This window comes from Balaenoptera borealis (genome assembly GCF_965194805.1).
Source record: "Balaenoptera borealis genome assembly, chromosome: 4".
Classification (NCBI taxonomy): Eukaryota; Metazoa; Chordata; class Mammalia; order Artiodactyla; family Balaenopteridae; genus Balaenoptera; species Balaenoptera borealis.
Window position 1 is genome coordinate 129,221,340 of NC_138861.1, and position 15,538 is coordinate 129,236,877.

Here is a 15,538-nt window from a genome sequence, read left to right on the forward strand (position 1 = left end):
ATATTTGGTGATCCCTGGTTATCTACTCATATATTGTAATAAGGCAATAAAATATGCTGATGGGACTTCTGTTCATATTGTAAGAAGTTTATCCACAGATGAACTTGGTTTGGGGTACAGATGGGCGGGCAGGGAGGCTGGTGTTAAACTGGGAAATCTCTAAATTACAATTGACAGATTTAGCAAATAAAAATATGGGACATGCAGTTAAACTCGAATTTTAGTTAAAACAGTTGTTAAAGAAAAAAACCACAGGCCTAATATGGCATTACTTGTGCTAAAGCTAATGATACCAAACCTAGATTTAATACCTAACTCAACTGCAGTTGCTGCCTTCACCAGAAACGTAATCTTAATCAACCAGTTTGGAATTTTCTGGTCAGCACCAACGTAGTGCAGTAATCTGTCACATGGGCCCTCCCCATCCCTGAGGAAGAAGAGGCAATCTGCATGGTTAAACCCCTGCTGATCCTTTATCCCCAAAAAGATGTCCTGGCCTAAAAATAATGCTTTCTTTTCTTTTCCTAATAGCTGCATTACCCCACCCTTCTTCCTATAAAAACATTCCATTTTGTACAGCCCTTTGGAGTGTCCTTCTAGTTGCTAGATGGGATGCTGCCTGATTCATGAATCGTTGAATAAAGCCAATTAGATCTTCAAATTTACTTGGTTGAATTTTGTTTAACACAATAAATAATTTTTTAGTGTAAGTATTTTATTTACAACCCTACCCTAAATGTCATTATGTGAAGGTGTTTGCTTAGGGTCAGTTTCTTTGAGAGGAGCCCTCTAATACTTTGCCTGGGGGCAGAAATCTGACTCTTGTATCTATGTGTGTATGTGGGGAAGAGGGGTAGAGTTGGGAGTTGACTGTTCTGTATATACAAATTTTCAAGTAATTTGCTTATTTTCAGTGACATGTCTCACTTTTGCCCTCTGCAGTACCTGACATTTCCAGGTACCACGTGTCACTGTGGTTCCGTGACCTTGATAGGGTCGCATCTCAACTGAGCCCCCCTCAATGCGTCTTATAGGCCAGAGCTTCTGAACCAATGTGCCAGGTGGATTAGAAGTGTTTAGCAAGATACTGAAAATTATACACTTTTTATCATGACAAAAATTTTAAAGTATTTTTACTATCCTTTAAAAAATTTACAGCAATTAAGTTTTTAGTTAACATTTTTGATTTTCTGATTTTAGTAATTGTTCTTTTAATGCACAGGACTCTATGCAGAGCACCTATTGTCAAGAGAGCAGTAGAGTGTCCCAGTTTTTCTATTACTTCTTTTGGGATTTTTTTTTTTGTCTTCAATGATATTCCGTTTTGAGTGTTGAGTACAAAATGTTTAATGCTTCAGCAGACCACTCTGGTTAGTGTGGTGTACCATGCAGGACCTCCTGTAAACCAGGCTCAGTGTTTTCCTTCCTCAGACAGCTGGCCCTGGGGAAATCCCTAGGAGTCCTACTGAAGAAGTGACAGCACAGCAGGAGCAGGCAGGGGCCATATGTTCCCACAGTTTACTTGTGCCTTTAGAGTCAGCTAGTCCTATCTTGTATGTGTCATTTTCACATGCCAACTTTGTGGCTTCCTGGGTCAGATAACCAGTTCCTGATGAACAGTCACATCTCCTGTTACTTGGTATCTCAGAGTTAAGTCTCAGTCTCCAACAAGTAGCCTAGCAGCAAGAGAACATCTGTTTTGTAACAGGAGAGTGTTTATCTTCTAAAAGAAGGCTGGCATGTCTCCTAAATTCTAGAGGTCTGTCTGTGAATCTTCAGTCAGGGCTTGCTGTTGGGTCCTTGCAACAGTCTATTTGCTACAGACCTTCTGATCAGCAATAGTTCTTCCAGATCCCCACTTCAGTTGCTGGATTATGAAGCTGCTTGTGCTGCAGTCTGGGTTAGCTGGAATATCTTATTGTGGTCTGGCTTCTACTTAAGGTTGACAGCCTTGCAAATTATTTATTTAATAAGTTGGTGGAAGGAGCATATGCAAATATTTTCTCCAAAATCCAAAAAGCTCCCTGAAATGTTACATTTCTATTTTTGTGATAAGCAAGCAAGGTCCAGCACCTTGTCTTTCACTTTGGAGGGGATATTCATATCCTGATATGTCTTGGACTCTGGACTCCCTAAAACGTCAAAGAGTCGGAAGGACACTGATTTTCCTAGGCATTATCTATGTGTGTATAGTTCCTCAATATAGGAGATCAGCGTGATGGCCTTTGGAATGGTGAGATGATACAAGTGTTTGCAGATGAAACTGTGGTACAAAGCCAAGAGTTGAGGAGGAACGATGATGACCCTAAGCTTCTGACCCTGCTGGCTGAGGGAAAGTGTGTGTGTGTGTGTGTGTGTGTGTGTGTGTGAGAGAGAGTGCTCGATAGAGAGAATCGGAGCATACAAGGTTATCAGGGGCTGCTCCAGTAAAGAGCTACATGTGGATGAGCAACCACGATTGAGTCAACACCTGATTAGGTTAACAGCAACCTACAGTATTGACTTTTTCTAAAGTCAGTCTGTTTTTTACATGGGCCAAACAGGCCAGTTAAATGGGAGTGGAATGAGATGTACAATCTCAGGATTTTTCAAGTACTCATTGGAGGTACACTGATATCTGAAAGCCCCTCAGGAGTACAGATTTGATTTTTGACTTACTACTTTGGGAGAAAGGATTTATCCCTGAGACTCATTTTGCCATTTCTATCATTATATCCTTTACTTCACAGTTCAGGGTCCCGATGTCATGGTTCTGTCAGTAGCTGAGTATGCCTGTTCCAACTGAGAATTCAGAATTGAGGAAATAACCACAGGCGTGTTCTCAGATATACTAGGCCTATGCTGAGATGGAGTTGAGCCAAAGCTCCAGTTATAAATCATCCCCTAAGTAAATCCTTTCTAACTCTTAGGAAACAGTGGCATTCTGGATCCTCAGGGGTTTATGTCATCTCAGAATCAGTATCCATTTGTTATTGGAAGGTATGGGTAGTTCCTTTTCTCAACACATAGTAACCCTGTGTATTAGGGTTCTCCAGAGAAACAGAACCAGTAGGATATATATAGATATATATGAGGAGATTTATCACGGGAATTGGCTCACATGATTACAGGAGCTGAGATATACCACAGTCCTGCCATCTGCAAGCTGGAGAGTCAAGAAAACCAGTAGTATATCTCAGTCCGTGTCCAGAGGCCAAAGACCCAGGGAGCCAATGGTGTAACTCCCAGTATGAGGCTGAAGGCTTGAGAATCAGGGATACACTGGCATTAAGTCCTGGAGTTTGAAGGCCCAAGAACCAATAGTTACAATGTCCAAGGGCAGGAGAAGGTGGATGTCCCAGCTCAAGAAGAGGGAGGGAGAATTCACCTTTCCTTGGCTTTTTTTGTTGTTGTCCTATTTGGGCTTTCAACAGACTGGATGATGCCAGCCCTCATTGGTGAGGGCAGATCTTTTTTACTCTGTCTATATGATTCAAATGCTAACCTCTTCTGAAAACACCCTCACAGACACACCCGGAAATAATATTTTACCAGCTATCTGGGCATCCCTTAGCGCAGTCATGTTTACACATAAAATTAACCATCACATCCTAACAAATGGCCCTAATCCCTTTAGAGTAGACTTCTAGGAATTTTTTAAGAAGATTTATACTTGTGGTATTATTGCAAGGTCCCTCCTGAAATATACCTGTTCTCACCTTTATTCAGGGGCTGTGGGTGTATATACTGACCCAGGCCTGGAAATTGGATGAGGAGCCTTAAATCTGTTGACTCAAGTCAGGCCTCTGTTTACCAGATGTAGGTTTTTATTGATGTTATACAAATCAAGCAGAACCTTAGTAAGACTGCCCATTTATCTCAGTTCTTCATTAATTAGTGCATACCAAAGATCCTTGCGGGTCAAACCATTTTGATAATCGCTCTGGCTCTGCTGTCCATCATAGTCATCTTGCCCACTTTGCTTTTCCTGGTCAAGTGATTCTCTATCGGCTCATTGAAGTCAGGGAGATCATTTAAGTAGCAGCTTCTTTCAATCTAAAAGGACAACCTCTACAGAACTACAGAGCTTTTCAGGAAAGGTGGTGCTTCAGTCTTCCTTGACTGAATAATGACTAAAGCAGTGTATTTCTCAGTGGTTTGGTTGGGCGGTATACTCTGAGCCCTCTTAGGAGATCTAGTTAGGATATGGTTATACCTAATTAATCTATTCCAACGTTTCTGTCTTCTTAAGTCTTGGGATTTCTTGCTGAACACTTCCAAGGATTTTTTTTTTTTTTTTTGTCATACTAAGTTCATTTAATGAAAGTGTAGCCTTACTTATAAATTTATCCTGGTCTATAATTTTGTTCCTTTCTCCATGGTCTAGCACTCGTAGAATCTATTTCCATGATATTCCCCCAGGTTAACCACAGTGTAAAATTAACTACAAAATATTTAAATTATTTTGGTATGTAAGCTGTTTACTTTCTGAATTAGACTTTGTACCATCCTCACCATGACATGTTTGGATTTGATTCTAGCTGACTATCTTGAGGCAATGAAAGATGCAAGGAGTGGAACATGAGAAAACTTGTCATTCTTTTGAAAGGTATCCTGCTCAGATGAAGCCATTAGAGGATCTTAGGTCTGGTAGGTCTCTACTTATCAGACAGGGAAGGAGGAACTGCTTCTGCTGACCAGGGTGGCCCCCAGGGACTTAGGGATCTGGGGTGCTCAAAGTTATCTGAGTCTACCCAAGTGTCTTCATTCAAATGATCAGGCCACCACTTTCTCCCAATGTCCTTAGTTTTCCAGAAACACTTGATGAGGTTGAGAATTGACATATATGTACCCTAACTTGAGCTGAGAACTTAAAATCCTGCACTGGTTATTTTCTTTTTTATTAACCTCAACAATGTAGTTAGAAGACATTATTGACAGTCCCATGAACTTCACATTCTTAATTTTTACCGTAATATTTTATTGTAGCAGCTACTTGGTTGGTCAAAGCATTGACTCCAAAATGGGCTTCATTCCACATGATCACAGGTGACAATCTAAATAACTGTTTCACCAACGCACATCATAGATTTCCCTAGTCCCCACCATTTAGTTCTGGTAGGAGACTTTCTCTACTGAAACCTATTTAGGTCAGAGAGCAAATCCTAGATTTCCATTTCTTTGATACTCTGTTGCGGAGGTACACAGTTGCAAGGGCAGAATGTAGCCTGCTTAATAAGGGATTTACTGTAGCATATTATATGGGTTGCAGAAATATTGGAAGGGTTGAAGAAGCAAGTTTCAGGATGAACTTCCAGAAATAATTCCCAAAGCCACAGAATGGAAATGGTTTCCAGTGTAGTTGGTGTTCCTGCTGAAATGAGGAAGCTGGGAAGCTATGGTTGTTAGCTCCAGAGCCATGCTGCAGTTGGTATGACCCACACCAGCAGAAGGCATGCTTTGTTCTGTGATTCTCTTCTCACTTCCTCAGTTCTGAATTCAAGTTTCACCAAAAAAAAAAAAAAAAGAAAGAAAAAAAAGCCTCAGTTGGTGGAACCTCAATCATACTGGAACATCATCTGCAAGTTCATCTGGGAAGTGTAGTTTTTATTTTTCCAGTCTCTGTAGTATACTAGAGGAAGATCCAAATAGAGGTTGAGAGGCTCAGTCTACTGTAATTCTTCAATGGATTTTTAATGCTTTATACTTTTCTTTCTCCTACTTTTTATTTTTTTGTTTGTATCTATATTTAGGTATTGTTCTGGTTTCTTTTTGGCTACTACTGTTTTGAATGTACAAGCTATTTACTAAAAAAATGTGTGGAGAGAAACAGGGAGCATGATCTAGGGCAGCTGCCAGTATCAATTTGTGAGCATTGTCTCAAAACATTTCTCACATAGTCACTGTGTCTTCTCTTGGGGCACTTTCTCCTTCACTTGGACAAATAGACAGTGAACTGCTACATATCAGTGGTTTTCCAAATTGTGAATTTGTCTGTATTTAGTTCTCTTATTAACTGACTCTGGTATCAACTGCAAATATGTTTATACTTTTTGCCTCGTCCCCAGTCCAACTGCTGAGTTAGGAGTCTATGTCTCAGGAAATAAACGTGGCAAGTATAAATGGTTTGTCCTTTGGTCCCTTCTATTCTATGATTCTGTGTGGGTGGAACTGGGCACACATACAGAACTCGTTGAAGCAAGTAAACAATAGTTGCTGAGGCTTCCTGGGCTCTGTCACTTGCTTTTTAAGAACTCCGTTACCTGCAGGAACTCTGGAGAGGTATAATTTAGCTTGTGGCATCCTCTCTGGATTTGGCAAATAGCCTTCACAGTTTATGGTTTGGGATTATGACCATTCCTAGTTTTATTAGAGTTTTCTTTTCTGCCTTTTGTTCTTTGTTATTTTGTGAGCTCAGCTAGTATAGTGTAATAAAAACAGCTTTATCATGATATATTTTGCCAGAAATATGGAAATAGGAAAGAGAGGGAAAGGAATATTTTAGATTTTTCTCTCTCTCAGAGTAGTTATAGTAAAACAAAAGTCAAGTTCCTTTTTTTTTTTTTTTTTTAATTTTTATTTTGGCTGCACCACATGGCTTGCGGGATCTCAGATTGAACCCAGGCCACGGCAGTGAAAGTGCTGAATCCTAACCACTAGACCACCAGGGAACTCCCCTCAAGTTCCTTTTGACTCATGTGGCTTTTAACTCCTTTCGCATGTCAGTGGTGTTTAATAGCAACAACATAAAGAGAGTGAATTTGATAACTCTAAATGGATGATTATCTAGTTTGGGATCTAACTAATGGAAAATGCAAACGACAACTTAAACCTCTACACTGTTTATTAAACGTGATAAATATAGCTTTTCCCTTGTATAATTCTCCTGAAGAAACTTCTTATCTGGGGACCCATCGAAAATTATGAAATTTTGCCTCTTCTTTGACCCATCTTCCCTTCAAAGCACCCTTGGATGCTGAATAGACTCAATAGTATATTAAGAGTAAATGGCTTCCCTAGGGCTGTGGAGGGGAAACGAAAGTATTATGGGTATTAGGGCCAAAGTAAAACTAGTAATATTTAGGTCATAAATGGAAATGTCACTGTGTCCTGGCATGGTTTGCTTTGCATATTTATGATTTTAGTTATTTATACCCTACTTTGTTTTGAAAAGGATTTCAGGCAACTTACAAAAATATACAAAATAAAAACAAATAAGTGGGGAAATTGAGGTAAAGGGAAAATATTTTGGAAAAACAAGATGAAGCAAAGGGTAAAAGAATTTAACAAATGCTTGCTGCAGGATTCTGTCTACTTGCTTAAAGTGGGCTAGCTATTTGGCTCAGAGATTTCTAGCAGCCAGTGTAAAGAGGGAAATGTAATTAGTTACAAGATTCACAAACTTATTAAGATACAAACAAAGTCACTGCTCAGGGGACCTGTAGAATATTCCTGGTACTAAAAAGCTGGTTAAAATGTAATGACTTGTTTTCTTAACAACATTTGTAAGGTAAGAAAAACAACAAATGTCACAGAGAAAATTTTGTGTAACTTCTTTTAGTAAAATTCTATGGCATAACACCAAAAAGTCATTCATGTAAAATTTATTCCAGTGGGGGTTAGAATAGAACAGTTCAGGTGCCGGCTCCTACTGGTTTGTAGAATTTGAGTATTCAGATAAATGTATTCATTGCAAAGATTATATTTCTTTCAATTTTAATAATTGTTTTAAGTTTATATATGATGCATGTGTGTAAAAAATTCAAGTAATACGAATAAATAAATTTAAAAACAAAACAAAACCCACTTCTACTTTCCAGGAGTACTTGTTAAAAATTTGGGTTTTTTTTTTTAAATATATAACCAAATATATTACTGTACTTGTGGTGTGTACATACACACACTTACCGACATATAAGCAGAATTACATTCTGATGTCCACCACTCATAAATCCAGGGTCATCACTTTTAAGTCATATGCTTTGGTGAAGGCTCCAACTGCTGGTCTACACGGACTAATGGAATAATTTCATTTGGGGAGAGTGCTCTTCATGCTGCCAGGAACAGAAGCCAGGGGCAAATGTGTCCTAAAGGGTATCTGCCAGGACAGTTACTCAGGAATGTGCAGCGGAGCAGTCATGCAGGCAAGCTTTTCATCTCTGCCCCCGGCCACCCATTCCCTCCATCCAGGCAGCAAACATCACATATCTGCTTCCAGGCCAGAGAAGTGTAAGGGAAAACTCAAGTAAAAAAGAAAAGCTCTTGTCCTTGGTTGCTGCAAATGCCCTGGTGACAAAAGGGCTGGTCAGGTCCAAAAGACCACACTGGTCACAGGAAAGAGAGGTTAAAACTCAACAAAAGGAAATGGACTTAATAGAAATATCAGTTCAGGGAGTTAAAATAAATATCACATATGTCCTAAGAGTTGTAAACAAAGCTATCATGACCAAGGAATATGATTAGGGATTTATGAAATAAGAGTAGATAGTAACAATAATGTTATATGTCAATTATATCTCAGTAAAAATAGAATAGATAGTAATGGCAATAATTAGAAGGTGTGACTATAAGGACTATGGTATAATTATTAACATTAAAATCTCACTTCACTTCCAGAAGAACACAAAATCAAATGAAGAAGAAATTAATGAGCTGGAAATGTGAGAAATGACATAAAATGGCACACAGCAACAAGGGTTAAAGAAGCAAAAATACAAGAGAAGAGTTGATAGCATTAAATATTCCAGCATCTATCAAAATGAGTGCCAGATGGAGAAAATAGAGAGAATGGAAATGATATTTAAGGGAAGGGAAAGACAGAGAACTTGTGGACAGGAAGATATGGTTACTCAGATAAAGGAAAACCCCAAATCCTGAGCAGGATGTATTCAAAGTGCACACGCATGTATACACACACACACACATGCTCTCAGCTATGTGGTAGAGAGATTTTGGAACATGAAGAATGAAAAGTCCTAAAACTTTCTATAAAGAAAATAGATTATTTACAAAGGAATAAGAATCTGATTGATGTGAACCTTTTTAGCAGCAACATCAGGGTGTAGAGGTTGATAAAATCAAAGGTGAAGAATGGAGTTTGGAAACAAAAAAGTTGAACGTAAAAATAAATAGATATCAAATTCTAAGGGTAAAATATTTTAAAAGGAAACTAGCAAGAAAATAAAGGTTAAACAGGCAAACTAATAGTTTAGTAACAGGTTACCAAAGGAAGGATAGAAAGATGACAATGAATAAATCACAAGGAAAAGTCATACAAAAATATCAGCTAAACAATCTTGAGATATGGGAACCAAAACAAGACAAAACAAAACAAAAAACTGAATTTTTTTCCTGGATAGAAAATATCTTCAGGCAAGAAAGAAAAGGGAAAGAGGGAAGGAGAGGACAGACAGGCAGATGACTATTGGTAGGGAACTCATGTCTTAAAATGTTGAGGTGGCTCTCCTGTTAGCTCTTCATGGGGAAAGAACCAAGACGACTGACTCTAATATGATGGCCTTATACTTTGGCCCTTTACTTTAAACCTGCAGGAAACGTGTCTATACTTAGAATCTCAGTGGTAGTAGTTTTTTATTTCAAACAGATGGTAGTTGGGTGTGGTGTTCTTGCATGACCTATGCAGCTGTTGACATCACCTCTAAACACTTTCCACACAACTTGAATATCAGCATATATTTTTTTTCTTTTGGCCATGCCACAGGGGTTGCAGGATCTTAGTTCCCCAACCAGGGGTCGAACCCGGGCCCCTAGCAGTGAGGGCACCAAGTCCTAACTACTGGACAGCCAGGGAATTCCCAGTATCAGTGTATTATAGGAAGTTGAAGAAAATCACAAATACCCTTAGACCTTTGTCCATAATTCAAGACAAAGGGTGTCACTTCACCATTGAGTGTAACAGTATGTTAGTTGGAGTTGTCTCTAAAGCAAACACTAGGGCAATCTGCTTTGAATTTCTCACTTTAAAAATGGTTTATCATTTTTTTCATATTTGGAATAAAAGATAAGAAAGAAGAAAAAGGAAATGAAGAGAGGAAAGGAAGCATTGGGAAATATCTCTTTAAGGCTTTGGTTCAAATCCATACATCTCTGTAGATAGTAAATTCCATTTTTTCATCATTGATCTTTATATTTGGAGGCAACATTCTTGAAGGTTATAATATAGTAGTATGCACATGCTACTGCAAAATTCAGTAAACAACTGAACCCCCGTCTATGCTTGCTTCTCTGCTTTCTTTGTCTTAAGAACTACACAAAATAACACCTGAGAGAATACTACACAAAAACCACTCCTTCTGGACTTGAATGTCATAAAACTAGACAGATAAAACTGTTTTAGTGAAATTTGTCATAAGCTGGCCAAACCTAATTAAATTACATCTCCAATTCAAAATGACACTTGATCATACATGTTTGTGGAGCTCCCATCTGGGTATACTCATGTTTAATGATCTTTTGTACTTTCAGCAACAAATGTTATATCTACTTTCCCATAGCTTTCCCCTCCTGTTAATGGAGTGAGAAATGAAATATGCTTTCTTAACTTCCCTTGGGCTTTAAGTAAAGTTAGACCATGACTAGGCAACCAGCAATGGGAAACAATGAGAAACGAATGACAAGTTCTCGCAAATCAAGGCCTTCCTTAAGGTCAGCTACCACATGCATTGCACTGCAGCTAATAATAATGCAGAAGAAATAAACAAAGACTTGTAACCTTATTGCTCTTTACTCCTTCCTCTGCTTTCCACACCCCAAGCTCCGTAGCCCTGGGAGATAGGTTGCTGTCAATGTTAACCCTTATTTAGTAGGTTGAAACATGAAAACTAATATCAACATAAACTGATTTACTTAACTGTGAGTTCCTTAAGGACAGGGATTGTATCCTGTTGGTACTTTGAGTCCCCAGACAGAGAACAATGCCTAGCTTATGTTTGTTGCCCAAGAATAACATAATGCCACTTCACATATATTTGTGGCACACACACACACAGTTCTGCCAACCCCTATCGTGGAAAAGATAAAAAGTAGCGCCATGAATACAGAACTCTGGACCCTCCACAAAACATAGCTCTGCTGAGATGGTCTTATCTCTGGTTGTTCCAGGTTGATCTTTTTTAGAGGGTAGATAAGCCCACACTCACTTTATCACTGGGGTGTCGAAACATCTTCATTTTCAAGTAGTGCAAGAAACCAGAAAGATTTGTATGGAAACAGTAATATGGGACTATAAAAGTATCCAATTGGGACATTTTGTTCTTATTATTTTATCTTCAACATTCTTTATTTTGGGAATTAATGAACAGAAGAAGTTTTTCAATGCAATTAATAGTCCGTGAGGGGCAATGTAGTGAGTGAAGAAAGCTGGGAGTCACCTGATCAACTAATATTTACTGGATTGTCTATTATATGTCAAATCTTTGCTAAGCTTTGGCTATCTCAAAGTGGGTAAGACAGATATGGTCCCAGTTCTTCTGGAGTTGACATTTTAGAGGATGTGATAGGCATAAAACTAACCAACTAAACAAACAACCCAGTAAACAAGTATGCTTCATTTTTTTTTAATTTATTATTTATTTTTTATTTTTGGCTGAGTTGCGTCTTTGTTGCTGCGTGCGGGCTTTCTCTAGTTGGCGGCGAGCGGGGGCTACTGTTCGTTGTGGTGCGCGGGCTTCTCATTGCAGTGACTTCTCTTGTTGTGGAGCACGGGCTCTGGGCGTGCGGGCTTCAGTAGTTGTGGCACGCAGGCTCAGCAGTTGTGGCTCACAGGCTCTAGAGCACAGGCTCGGTAGTTGTGGCGCACGGGCTTAGTTGCTCCGCGGCATGTGGGATCTTCCCAGACCAGGGCTTGAACCCGTGTCCCCTGAATTGGCAGGCGGGTTCTTAACCACTGCGCCACCAGGGAAGCCCCAGTATGCTTCTTAGGAAAGAAACAAGGTGCTGAGATAGGGCTTGGCATTGGTTTATGGGGTGCAGGGGGAACTGACTTCAGAGAGGGCACCACGATTAGGTAATACAGTCTGAGGTCAGGAGGAGAGCCCAGACCTGGGAGAGGAGTGTTCCAGACCAATAAACCACAAAAGCAGAATCTTTGAGTTGGGAAAGAATTTTCATGTTAGATCTAGGTTGACTATAAACAGATTCGTCTCTGAGCATAAGTGGGCAAAGTTTTTTACTTATGACTCTTAGTTTCACATTTATAAAATCAAAATAATAATGCCTATGCTGAAAATCAGTGTGAAAGTTAAAGCTCTCCATGGCAAAGCACCCAAGACATTGTAGACCTTCAGAAAATGTTGCTTCCCTTTTCTGCCAACATGTTATAGCTTTAGATGAATTACTTACAGAAGTCACAGCAATAACAGCAACAACAAAATGTTAACACTTCCCAAGGATAAGTGTCATTTTGTTCCAAGTAGCAATTACTGTAAAAAAAACTCTTTTGGAAGCTTTAAACAGGATTCAGCAGTACCCTAACAACTGTGACGGTCACAGATTACCATACCTCCTTTTTAATCCAAGTGTGTTTCAGTGACTGCAAAAAAATCAAGATTGAAATGTAACAGATTGAAGCTCTTGATGAGTTTTCAGTAATGATTAGTGTGTATTTAATCGCCTTTTCAGAATGTGTTAATTTAATCTCTTTTACTTTAAACAGGCTCTTAAACAAGACTTCGGAATGCTGCTGTATCACACCAGGATTATTTTACTACCTATAGACATTTTGCATTTTAAAAAGCCCTACGAAAACATGTGTCTGTTTAGAATGACCTTTCATAACTAATTCCAGTTGGGTTTTGTCAGCCAGTTGTAATGCTTGTTTTCTTAACAGGCAAGTAACCTTCCTTTTCTTGGAGCAAGAACATTTGATACGTTAAATGATTAGAACAAGTTAAGTCCTTAGCAAACTCTGTTCACTAACATGTGTCCCTCTGAGACCAAACTACAGCCATCAAATGAGCCACAATAAAACAATCCCGGGGAACAGATCTCCTGTTGTCAGGATAAGAACATGCTAGTCTGGTCTGCTGGAAAATGAGCGACAGTACAATCTAGGTTGCTTCAGCTGAGGCAGCCAAGGTCATTCTGTATCAGCTGACAGCCAGCGTATCCCCAGGTAACTTGTGAGCAAGCCTAGGATAGATCGGTTGAACTGCCTGATCACCCATTTTTGCAAACAGTACACACTCATTGTATGTCACTGAGGTTTTGTGAGTACTTGTTACACATTATTATTATGGTTTTATTAGATAACTCGCATTGACCTGAGGGAATTTTGCTCCCTAAATAGTACATCCCTTTTTACTCTTTCTCCTCCTTCTATGCCTGGGCCACTCCATTTCTAGCCTCATTTTAGTATGTTTTATCTCTCTGTTTTTCTATCTTCCATTTATTCCTATTGATATGAATTTCTTAGTTTTAAAATAATAGCTTCTTTCAACAGCCTGCTTATTTGGGGCAAACTCTTTGTGTGGTAGTCTTCTGGGGAGTTAGACAAGAGGACTCTTCCATAAAGAGTGAATCATAGCAGGAGGTTACTTCTGTGGATGTCCTGAATAATGTCCTTGGGGGTCTGGGTGACCAGAGAATTGTCAGGGTACCAGAACAGTCTCCAAAAAGGGAAGGGTATTATCTATGGCCATGGTTTCTTAGATTAGAGAACATGATTCAAGTTCAAGGGTTTTCAAGGGCCCTTACACCTGTCTTTCTGACATCCAGCCCCAAATTACCTTGTATTATTGTCTTAAATATATATGTGACATATCCTCAACAAGATTGTAAACCTTTTGAATGTAGGCTTTGTTTTACATATGTTTTTGAAATCATGACATGTTGTCCACTGTGCCCTGCATATAGTGGGCCCTAAGTCAGTGTATATTACTAATGATGATGAAGAATAATAAGAGGCTAAAGGAAGAAGAGAGATTTTGTGACGAATATCTCTAATTAGTTTCACCCTCTCTTAATTTTTAAAAATCTTAGTCTGGGAAGATACATTCTAGGTTTAAAAAGGAATAGATTCAAATAAAAATTTTTTTTTAATTCTTAGAAGAGAGAAATAAGTGTGGAATGTACAAATCAAAATGAATAGTAGATTACACACTGGAGACTTTGAAATTACCGAAGTCAAGAAGTGCAGATACAACAGCCACCTGCTGATTATTAAATTGATGAAGATTATAATTCATTGAAATGAGCAGTGGCTCCATATGCCTAAGACAGGAAGCTTGTTGGAATGCAGTTGCCCATGTGAAAACCATTGCTTAATGTTAAATTTGCTTTTAATAACTCCTTGGCAGAATTCTACTAGCAATTATAACACAAAGCAAAATATGTTGCAACAACATGTGTGAAAATATTGAGTCTGAAATTCATTTTATTTAGAACACTCATCCTTTGCCTTATACTTGAAATTTTCACTGATTCCTATATTCATTTAGAATTTATGTCATAGCCCCAGTCTGTTAATAAAGATTAGCTATAGATTCAGAGAATCTTACTTTTAAAAATGACTCTTTTTCTTAATACAAAAGTAAGTGAGAGCGTGGAATGGACATATATATACTACCAAATGTCAAATAGATAGCTAGTGGGAAGCAGCCGCATAGCACAGGGAGATCAGCTCGGTGCTTTGTGACCACCTAGACGCGTGGGATAGGGACCTACAAGAGGGAGGGGATATGGGGATATATGTATACGTATAGTTGACTGACTTTGTTATACAGCAGCAACTAACACAACAATGTAAAGCAATTATACTCTAGTAAAGATGTTTAAATACAAACAAAAAACCAAAAAAAAAAAAGTAATATATACTTACAGTAGTAGTCCACATAGCCTGTTTTAAATTCCTGACACCTACATACACAAGTTTGGTGTTTGCCATTTTTAGATGATTAGCATTAACACCCTGACCTTAATGAAATGGCAATATAATGGCCTTTGAAACAAACAAACAAACAAAACATTTGATTGAGAGTCCAAGTAGCTGTTGAAGAGTATATCTGAACCTAAAGATGAAGAGGGATGCACGCTTGTCTTTAAACTCTCAATCTTGTCATCTTAACTCCTTGTGCTCACGTATGGTTCTTGTATGAATCTTCCAAGTATGGAAGATTCAACATGGCTGCAAATCAGTTGCTACTCTTCCCATTGACGGGCAGAGTCCAATTCCTCTCTCCAGGAATTTTGGCTAGCCTTAGTGACTTGCCTAACTGATAGAACATGCTGGAGAACACTTTCTGGGACTTTTGAGGCTAGGTCCTAAGAAGACTTGCAACTTTTATGCAGGCCTACCAGAGCATTCTCTGGAAGCTCTGAGCTGCCACCTAAGAAGTCTGCCTAACCTGAGTCGGCCATGCTGCAGAAGTGCTCCAGCTGACAGTCCCAGCTAGCCCTGCTTCCAGCCATACCTTCCAGGATGTCAGACACTTGAGTGAAGCTGTCTTGGCGTCTCCAAAGCAGCGTATTAGCTAGATGACTTCCACTGACTAGCTTCAGCCAATGCTATGACAAACAGAACCCTCACCTGGCTGAAGGTGTC

The 15,538-nt window shown here is 39.0% G+C and overlaps 1 long non-coding RNA gene across 1 annotated transcript in view; it reads left to right on the forward strand.

Moving 5' to 3' along the window:
* Positions 1-1,061: 1,061 nt before the first annotated feature.
* Positions 1,062-15,538, forward strand: part of LOC309627634 — a 1,075,643-nt gene continuing 1,061,166 nt past the window's right edge. The window contains exon 1 of the long non-coding RNA XR_014243877.1: positions 1,062-11,819. This is a non-coding gene — a long non-coding RNA (uncharacterized lncRNA). The remainder of the gene's footprint in view (positions 11,820-15,538) is intronic.